We start from the raw sequence: 10,966 nt of genomic DNA, 5'->3' as shown, positions 1-10,966 counted from the left end.
GAACAGCGTTTTAACAACCACAGACCTCGCGGAGTTTCCTGACCTCCCCACGCCCAGAAACAAGGACAACGCTAGACCAGAAGTCAAATCATCGCCGCGTCTTTTCACGCGCGTGTCGCTACCTTGGGCTCCCACTGCCTGAAAGCCCCTTTGGAACCTTGAATTCCCAGCTCCGACGTCATTTCACAAAGCATGGTCTTCTAGACTTACCCCCTTTCCAGGGGCTTCGGAAGCACCCATGCGTGCTCCATTGCAGAACTTATTTCAGTATGTTTTAATGTTTATCCGTTCTTCGTCCCATCCCCATCTCTAGACCATGACCTTCAATTAGACCTCAACTTCCAATTTGACTCTTCTGCTCATAGCACCGTCCTATACATACAAAACAAGTCGTTATGTCCAATCAGTGGAATTTAAGTGTTCACGAGAAAGCCAGTTACCCACAATTCCCATTATCAAATTCCTTGAATCACAAAGCCTCCAACTCATCTGCCAGTCCAGACGTCTTTCCCTAAGGGTCCGATTCTCTGACTCCCCTCCAAAGAGCACTTCTTTCCCCTCATTTAGCATTTCCATTATTTGCGATTATCTTCCGAGGTGTGCCAAGCATCAATACAAATGATAAGCTGCAATTCATCGATATAAATTGCAAGCCCTTTGAAGGTAAGGAGCAGGGTTTTATACATTTGAGAAGTCTCAAAGCAATTAGAACCCATACAAACACTATAGCAAGTGCTCAGATACTTGCAGGTGATGTTTTTTAAAGAAAAAAAATCACACAAACAAAATAAACTCTTGACTGAAAAGGGGATCCTCGATATAAAATGAACAGATACATCTCACATATAAACCTATATACAGCGATAGATCAATATAAATATGAGTATTTCTTCTTTTTCCCAGGACCATCCTACTGATTGCCACTTTCAGAACAGAAATTGTTAAGCATTCACATGATACTCCATCATGGACTCAATGTTAAATGTTAAATATATTATCTCTAAAGAGCCTCAAACACTATCACTTTTGCCCAAGGAGAGAGGGCAAGTAGGAAGGAAGCCCATCCATGACAACCATATTCAGATACTGAGCTAGTACACACAGAGAATGGTGATTCTTCTCATTGTGTTTGTGTGCGCGCGCGTGCGCGTGCGCGCACACGCTCGCAGAAGGGGGCGATTTACAGCCTAAAACAGGTAACTCAAAAAAGTCAATTTACATTAGACCTTTAATCCTGGTTATCTGGATTAAGTATATTGCCATGGGTACTCATCCACGTTAAAAGTATTACCATTGGTAGCATCTGTACCAAGGCTGGGACAAGCCAACCTCTAAACTCAGCTCCACCACCTCTCTCCTCCAACAATGAGCTGCTCCCACCAACGCAGAAAAGGCCAGTACTAAGGTACCCAACTAGTGACTGAGAAGTTGGCCACGTTTTCTATTGTCCACTTTTGTTCATCTCACCTGCTCTTCTGGCTGCCCTCCACTTAAAACACCCACTAGTTTACTGAATGCTATTTTAATTTGTTTTTTATTTCATCAGTTCAGTTTATCTTACTTTTAAGCAAATTCTGCTTTCCTCTCTCACTTTTTAATATAAACGACATTTTATCGATGCTCATCACTGAAGTAAATATGCCCGATATCACTGAGTGGCTTTGAATTTATATCATCTTTTATAAAATAGTGAAGTTTTACAGTAGTTACCATGACCACGTGTGTGGGTGCTCTTTACAAAAGTACTTTCTCGGTGGATTGAGAAAAGCGAAATCACATTCCCTAAACATCAGGAAGACTGTACCAAAAATACACATTGTACAATAGAATGTGCTTATAAAGATATAGCCATTCTAAAAGATTATAGAAGTGGTCAACAAGAGAGATGAAGGACACACATAATTATAATACACATCTACCGGCAATAAACTCCAATGCTTACCTGACCTGAGCCAGTGATGGAGATCCACATAATCCATTTTACACCTTTTCCAAATATATCCAAACAACTGATAATCGACAACCAGTCTACCCAAGACTCTTCTGATATGGAATCACAGACGTTTTATATTTTGGAAGAACAATGACTAAAATCTTAAATTCGAGGTCTTCTCCTTTCCCCACTCAACAGCCAAACTGGCCACTCCTTCCTTTCTCCCTCGATAATCTGCATTTCATCTGCATTTGAATCCCAAGGCACGCAAGAGGAGGTGGGGGATGGGACTTTTAAGACAAAAGAATCCAAAATCTTGCAACCACTGCTCCCCAAGCCAAAGGCAGTTTAAGCTTGGGTGGCTGTGAAAAGATGTGAGTCCTGAGTCCCTTCAGCAGTTTTGTATCCCAAAAGCATACTCTATCTTCACAACCTGCTCCAAAACTCAAAATTTAATTGTGGTTTTTATGAGGAAGGGACCTAAGTTTGTTTGTTTAAACACACTGAGACTAAAAAGAAATCACTGTTCTTGTTATAGCATATCCATTCCATAAAAGTTGGTGGACTATCTATCCATCTCAATCAGTCAAGAAAGTAAGAACATTGCAAACCTGATATGCAAAAAAGAGAAATAGAGAACCAGTCATTAGATGAATTCAGATGCTTGGGCACTTTTATGAACTTGGAGCCAACCAGTTCTGCCTTCCCAGAGAGCTTAAATTGGATACCAGCGCCCTTTTCCAGCCAACCAATAACATCTGATTCCTGGTTTCAGCCTCTGTTTCCTTTCTTGGCCAAATAGTCAATTTCCCCATTTTAACTGGCATCCTCTCCCTGCCTCTCTCCATCCTGGTCCTGGGTATCATTTCTCTCTTTCATATGGAAGCCAGTAACCAGCTGCCACACTGCTGCTTCCCAGCCAAACACCATTTATTTAACTCTTTGCCCTAATGATGTCGATTCTGAGACTTCTTAACATTTCACCAGTTTCCTCTTGAGCTAGGTACCACCACTACCCAAAGGGCAACTGACAATTAAGCATCTTTTTCTGTCTCAACTAGTTTTAGTATTTTTAACTGTAGTCCCTTTTTTATTTACTTGATGGTGATTCTATGAAAGAATCCTTATATCTGTTGTGTCTTCTTTTAATTGAAGTGCTTGAGTAAGAGCAAGGAAGTTTTTACTGATAGCTTTAAACATCACCCCACCTTGGGAAAGAAAAAAGACTTGAAATCATAAAGAGCAAAGAGTCCAAGGCACTCCTATGACTTGGTTGATTTTATGCCAGTTACGGCAGTAGCTAACTTATTTTGAATCCTGGGGGGGGGGGGGGGGGGGCAGTAAATATAACTTTTTCTTGAATTATTTTGATGATTAATTATATTTATCTTTAACCAAGACCATCCCCAGTAACCTCCTTACCCTCTGGTTTTGGAGAAAGAGTACATAACTAGGTAGGAGATGAGTGTGGACATTGTGTCTGGTAAGGAATATAGGAACAGCAGGTCTGCCCAAAATAGAGAAACCCAGAATTAGCTCAGGACCCAAGCAGGTGGGCACCGAATCTAAAGCAAAGTATAAATGAATTTGAAAGTAAAACTGGGGCCAAACAATATTGGAAAACACATAGTGGGACTTATTTATTTATTTTAATCAAAAATATTATCTAATGTAGAAGTTCTCAAAGTGTGGTCCCCAGACCAGGGCAAGAGTATCACCTTAGAATTTGTTGGCAGTATAAATACTTGGGGCTGGAGATTTAGCTCAGTAGCAAAGTACTTGCCTTGTACGCGCAAGGCCAAAGTTTCAAGCTCCAGGTCTGCAGTGGATGGGAGATGTGAATTCTTCACCCTACCACCTTTTGGAGCCTGCCAATCTGTTTAACAAATACCCCAGGAGATTCTAATACAAACTAACATTTGGAAAGACTGGTTTAGAGCAATACATTCATCAAGCTAAAGGTTTCAAATCATGAGTAGATCATTAGATCATTTTAGTAGATCTTGACTAACAGTTTTAAAATGAGACAGAAGGGAATGGATAGAATGGAATCAATGTAGGGAAAGTATCATAGTACATTCAACAAGTCACTTAGGGTACCTATTGTGTCATGAAATTCATCAATTTCCATTGTACTTATACATGTTCATACATGTATATATGTGCATATACACACACACATGTATTTTATTGTGACTAGATCAAAATGTATTTCTTACATTTTGAGTTAAGTCAAAAAATTTTGAAAGCCAATGTTTGTAAAGATGGATAACAAACCCCTTGAAAAGTTGGATTGTTAATATTGTATGAATCGTATTACCTAAGAGCTCTGAAACCATTTTCTTCAATGGTGTAATGATCCCTTTTTTTTTTGGTAGTACACATTATTTCTCCATAAATACTACAAAGGTGTTCAGACCGGGTTCCTTGCTGAATTATCACATATCCTAGAGTGGTGTATTTTAAACTAATGAACATTTATAGTATGTATTTTAGTCCTTTTCTCTCCAAAGAATGTGGAAGACTGAATAAAATGAATGAAGTTTAATTTGGTCAGCAACACCATTAAAAAAAAAAAAAAAGAACACAAATAAGAAGCCTTTACCCTGTGCTGGGAACTGTTCTAAACACTTCATAAATATTAAGCTCTTTAATTCAACAAGCACCTGATAAAATTATAGCTAACATTTACAAAGACTCCTAAGTAAGCACATTTGTCCACAAAAGCACCCTTTGGAATAAGCACCATAACTGACTTTATTCCCAGAAGTTGGGGAAACAAAAATTCATGCTCAGGTCTAGGTAACTCTAGTGCCTGGGTTTTTCATCACCAAGTTAGAGTCATTCATTCATTCAATGAATATTTCCGGCCACTTGTGTTCCAGGCCCCTTACTAATCAATATATATACAATCATCCCTGCTCCCAGACAGCTCACAATCTACTGGAATAGATAGACATTAAGTTGTCAGGGGAAAAAACATTCTTAATTACTAATCAAGGAAAATGGCAAGAAGCTGTGAGCCTCGACCACTTAAGGCCGACTCTGTCCTGCTGCTTTCCAAAAGACAGTGCCCATCACCCTATGGGCACAGGGGACCTGCCGGGGAACCAACAAAGCACGATCACTGAAAAGTATTTTCAAATAAATTAATAGCTTAAAAAATTTTAAGCAGACATCATGAGAGAAATCAACATTTTTTTTTCCTTCTGAATGATTGCTTTTCAGTTAACATGCTTAAAAAGTGAAATACTTGACTTTCAAAAAGGCATAAAGAAGTGCCAGGCATGGTGGCGCACGCCTGTGATCCCAGTGGCTCAGGAGGCTGAGGCAGGAGGATTGTGAGTTCAAAGTCAGCCTCAGCAAAAGTGAGGTGGTAAGCAACTCAGTGAGACCCTGTCTCTAAATAAAATAAAAATAGGGCTGGGAGTGTGGCTCAGTGGCAAAATGCCCCTAAGTTCAATCCTCAATATAAAAAAAAAAAAAAAAAAGTATAAAGAATAATACAACAGAGGCCTGTGGACCTAATTCTTACTTTAAAAAGAATGATAATCCTGTGTTCCTGCCATTATACTTTGGCAGACTTTTAAATAACTCTTGGGAAGTATAAAGTATACCATATTGTGTTCAGTATGGGGGCATATTGAATTGTTGATGTTTTCTCATTAATGTTTTCTTATTTTAGATTTAGATTTACAGAAAAAAAAATTAAAGATAGGGCAGAGAGTTCCCATATACTCCACACCCAAATTCCACTTATGATTAACATGTTATATTAGTTTGTTTCATTTGTCACAATTAATGAACTAATATTGATATGTTATTATTGTTATTACCCCCCCCCCCAGTGTCTGGGATTGAACCCAGGCTCTGGTGCATACCAAGCACAGTGTCCACCACCAAGTTACAACCTGTGCCCAACACATTATTAACCAAAGTCCAAACTTTATTCAGACAACCTTAGTCCTCACCTAATTTTCTCTTTATATACCAGGGTTCCATTCAGGATGTCACATTGCAGGTGGTTCCCCTGCCTCCATAAGCTAATGTTGGCTGTGACAATTTCTCAGACTTTCCTTCTGTTTAACGACCTTGACAGTTTGGGAGATATTTGTCAGTTATTTTGCAGAGTGCTTGCAGAATCTCTTTAGCTGGAATTTGTCCGATATCAGGTCTTGATTAGACTGGGGTTTAGTGTTTTGGTAAGGAAGACCACAGAGGTTCAGTGCCATGCTCACATCCCATCAAGGGCACATAGCAACCAACATTACTTATCACTGTTGACCTTGACCTTGATCACCTGGTTGCAGCCAAGCCTGTCAGTCCCACACATCCCTGAGCCCCCTTTTCCATACTGTGCTCTTAGCATCAGAGTAAGAGTCCACACTTAAGCAATGAGGACCCACAGTCCTCACGGCAGAACATATACAAAAGAATTTGGAATTCTTTTGCATAAGAGAGTTGTCTCTTCTCCCCCACTTATTAGTTAATTAATCATTTATATCAGTATAGACTCTTGGACATTTATTTTATATTTTGAATTATAATTCATACTACTTTATTTATCTTCTTGTTCAAATTGTTCCAGCTCTGGCCATTGGGAACTCTTTTATGTTTATTTATTTCGGGGGGGGGGGGGGTGGTGGTTACTGGGGATTGAACTCAGGGTCATTTGACCCCTGAGCCACATCCCCAGCCCTACTTTGTATTTTATTTAGAGACAGGGTCTCACTGAGTTGCTTAGTGCCTCGTTGTTGCTGAGGCTGGCTTTGAACTGGTGATCCTCCTGCTTCAGTCTCCCAAACTGCTGGGATTAGAGGCCTGCGTCAGGGTGCCTGGTGGGAGATCTTTTAGTTGGCTCCTTTGAATTACACCCATCCTTATGGGGTGTATATTTTGAGCATTTCCTCTCTTTCTGGCACTATAAGACACTCCAGGCTCATCTTGTATATTTTCGGCTCTAGTCCTAGAATCAGCCACTTCTGCAAGGAGCGCTGGTTTCTTTCATGAAAAAAGCAATATTATGCTAGAAAGCAGTATCTGGGTGCCAGGTGTGTTCTTTGCTCCTGGAGATTGTTTTTACTTTTCGATTAGGACATACCTAAATTAGTGAACTGAAATCTGAAGGACAAACTTAAACAAGAGGGCCGTGGAAACGGTCCCAGATGGAACTGGTGCAAAGACCTTGATGTAGAAGGAGCAAACACCTCTGAGAACCAGAAAGAACCGAAATGCAGAGAACAGGAAGAGAGACAAAGGTGGGGGTGAAGAGGCAGGTGAGTCTGGTAGGTTATGACAATGTCCTGGGTCTTGTGAACAACAATCTGCTCTGCTGGGGAGGGGGGTGTTGTTGTTGTTTTTGTACCAGGGATTGAACCCAGGGGCGTTTAACCACTGAGCCATATCCCCAGCCCTTTTCTATTTTTTATTTTGAGACCGGTTCTCACTAAGTTACCTAGGGCCTCACTAAGGTGCTGAGGCTGGCTTTGAACTTGTGATCCTCCTGCCTTAGCCTCTGAGCTGCTGGGAAAATAGACAGGCGCCACTCTGATCTGATCTGTGTTTTTAAAAAGCTTGGCTCTATGAAGAATTGGTTATAGGGTGGAGCAGTTAGGGAATTCTTGCATTATTGCATTAAATTGGATGCTTTGTGAGTTTTTTTTGTTTGTTTGTTTTTATTGTTGTTCTTGCTTTTTTGTTTGTGGTACCGGGGCTTGACACTCTACCACTGAGCTATATCCCCAGCCCTTTTAAAATATATATATATATATTTTTTTTAGTTGTAGTTGAATGCAATACCTTTATTTATTCTATTTTTATGTGGTGCTGAGGATCGAACCCAGGGCCTCCATGTGCTAGGCGAGCACTCTACAGCTGAGCCACAACCCCAGCCCCATCCCCAGCCCTTTTTTATTTTTTATTTTGATATAGGGTCTCCCTAAATTTTCCAGGCTGGCCTCAAACTTGTGTTCCTCCTGCCTTGGCCTCCTGAGTTGCTGGGATTACAGGTATGTGCCAACTTGCCTGGCTGCTTGTTGGTTTTAGATATGAATTTATTTCAAAATAAAAATGTGGTGATCCTAGTTAGCTGATGCCAAGTGCATACTCCAAAGGCCATTAGGTGACAGGCACCCAATTTAGGCTCTCCAATGTAAAACTGAATGAAAGTAGCAATAATGGATATCTTCTCCTAGGGTTTATTACAAAGGGAAAGCTTTTGCCATTAGAAATAATATTTGCTGAAGGAATTTTTGCTGCATCTTTAATCAAATAAGGAAGTCCCTTTCCAATCTTAGTTTTCCAGAAATCTTTTTCAATTAAATTATGAATGGATAGCAAATTTTGTCATCTGGTTTTATTTCTTCATTTTATAAATGTGTTGACTTATATTCTTCTTCTTTTTTTTTAAACCCAAGGCACTAATTTTAATCTTAAGCCAATTTTCTTTTTCTGGAATATACTAAATAAGGTATTGGTGTATTATGCTTTTTATAAATTACTGGATTTGGTGTGCCAATAATGTGTTTAGGATCTTGAATGTATATTCATGAGGAAGGTTGACCCGAAATTTTCCTTTCTTATGTCTTTGTTAGGTTTTTTCTTTCTTTTCTCTCTCTCTCTCTCTCTCTCTCTCTCTCATTCTTTTTTTTTTTTTTAATATTTATTTTTTTAGATATAGGTGGACACAATATCTTTATTTTATTTTTATGTGGTGCTGAGGATCTAACCCAGTGCATCACGCATGCTAGGCCACAACCCCTCTAGCCATAACCTTAGTCCCTCTCATTCTTTCTTTTTGGTATCGGTGATTGGACGAAGGGGCACTTTACCACTGAGCCACATCCCCAGCCCTTTTTATTTTATATTTTGAGACAGGGTCTCACTAAGTTGCTCAGGGTCTCACTAAATTGCTAAGGCTGGCCTTGAACTTGCCATCCTCCTGTCTCAGCCTCCTAAGTGGTGGGTATTCCAGGCAGGCACCACCACATCAGGCCCCTGTCAGATATCAAAGTTATACAAATCTCATTAAAGACGTTGTCATGTACTTCCTCTTTTCCAGTTTTTAGTTTATCTATGAATGCTTTATTTCTTCCTTTAGTATTTTATGCATTTGCTTGTAAAATCATCAAATAAGGGAGCATTCTTGTTAGAAGGTTTTAGATTAAAGATTCAGTGCTTTAAGAAAGAAATACTCGGGTTTTCTATTTCTTCCTGTGTCAATTTGTCCATTTCATCTATTTTCAAGATTAATGATATAACATTTTTTATAAAATTTTAATACTTGTGGGATCAATAGTCATGCCCCATTTTTGATTCTTGAGAGAGTATGTATGAGTTTTCTCATTTTTTCTTTATCAGCTTTTCCAGGGGTGTATTAATTTACTAGTCTTTTGAAAATGCCCACTTTGGACTTTTTTGATTCTCTGCTTTGTGAAGTCTATTCTACGTTGGTATACTCCTACTATTATTAATTCCTTTTTCCTTTGGGTCTTATTGTTCTTTTTCTAATTTTTAAGACAATTTTATTCACTGATTTTCAATTTTTCTACTTTCCAAATCTATATTTAAATTTACAAATTCTTCTTCATCTCACAAGTCTTAATATTTTATGTTTTATTATCATTTACTTCAAAGTATACTCTTTGTGGCTTCTACTTAGACTATGGGTTGTTAAAAGTATATTTCTTGATTTTAAGTTACAGGGAATTTTTTAGTTTTTTTTTTACTTTAACTTATGGATTAATGATATTGTGATCAAAAACAATCTGTAGAATTTCAATCCTTTGAAATTTGTTGATTTCATATATATCACAAATATTCTCAGGTTTTGTAAATATTCTGTGGTATTTCAAAGAGACTGTGAATTTTGCAGTTATTATGCATAGTATTCTCACCATATATACATTCAATTTTACTATTTATGTTTTTCAAATCTTTCAGTTAGTGGAATAGGTATATATATATATATATATATATATATATATATTTTTTTTTTTTTTTCCTTTGGTGGTGCTGGGAATACAACCCAGGCTCTCATACATATTAGGCAAGCACTCTACCACTGAGTCACAGCCCCAGCCCTAGGATAGGCATATTAAAAATCTCCCATTATGATCGTGAATTTGCGTATGACTATTGGTTTGTTTAATTTTTGCTTTATATATTTTTAAGCTATGTTATTTGGTACATACAGATTTAAAACTGTTTATTTCCCTGGTAAACAAAACATTCTCATCATCATGAAGACAACAATAATGCTTTTGACTTTAAATCTACTTTGTTTGATATTAAGATATCAAATTTCTTTGGATTCATGTTTTTGTGATAGAAAAGTCTTTCTCCATCTTTGTATTTTTAACATTTCTGGATCCTCATATTTCCATGTGTCTCTTAAAAATAGCAATTTCATTTTTTTTATTCACTCTGACAATTTTTGCCATTTCATTTGAGCATTTAATGAATTTACATTAAAGGTAATTATTGATATGTGCAGTTTTGACTCTTCCATGTTATTCAGCATTTTCTTTCTTGTTTTTTTTTTGGGGGGGGGCGGTACTGGGGATTGAACTCAGGGGCACTCGACCACTGAGCCACATCCTCAGCCCTATTTTGTATTTCATTGAGAAACAGGGTCTCACTGAGTTGCTAAGCGCCTCATCCTTGCTGAGGCTGGCTTTGAACTCATGATCCTCCTGTCTCAGTCTCCTGAACTGCTGGGATTACAGGTGTGCACCACCGAGCCCAGCTATTGAGCATTTTCTATTTATCCTACCTGTTTTTTTTTTTTTCTTCAATCATTGATTGAGAATTTTTGGAAAAATAAAATGACTATTTTTTCCTCATTATTACCTTGAAAGTCATTTGTTCCTTTACAATATACAGTGGTGCCCTTTACCTTTTACTGTCAGATCTATACCTCTGTCACTTCCTGAATAACATGAGAACCTTTCATTGCTTCCCAGCAAAACCCAGGCGCTAAGCAACTCAGTGAGACCCTGTCTCTAATAAAATACAAAATAGGGTTGGGGATGT

This window comes from Marmota flaviventris, chromosome 6 (assembly GCF_047511675.1).
Source record: "Marmota flaviventris isolate mMarFla1 chromosome 6, mMarFla1.hap1, whole genome shotgun sequence".
In the NCBI taxonomy this organism is placed as follows: Eukaryota; Metazoa; Chordata; class Mammalia; order Rodentia; family Sciuridae; genus Marmota; species Marmota flaviventris.
Note: the sequence above shows the minus strand (reverse complement) of the source record.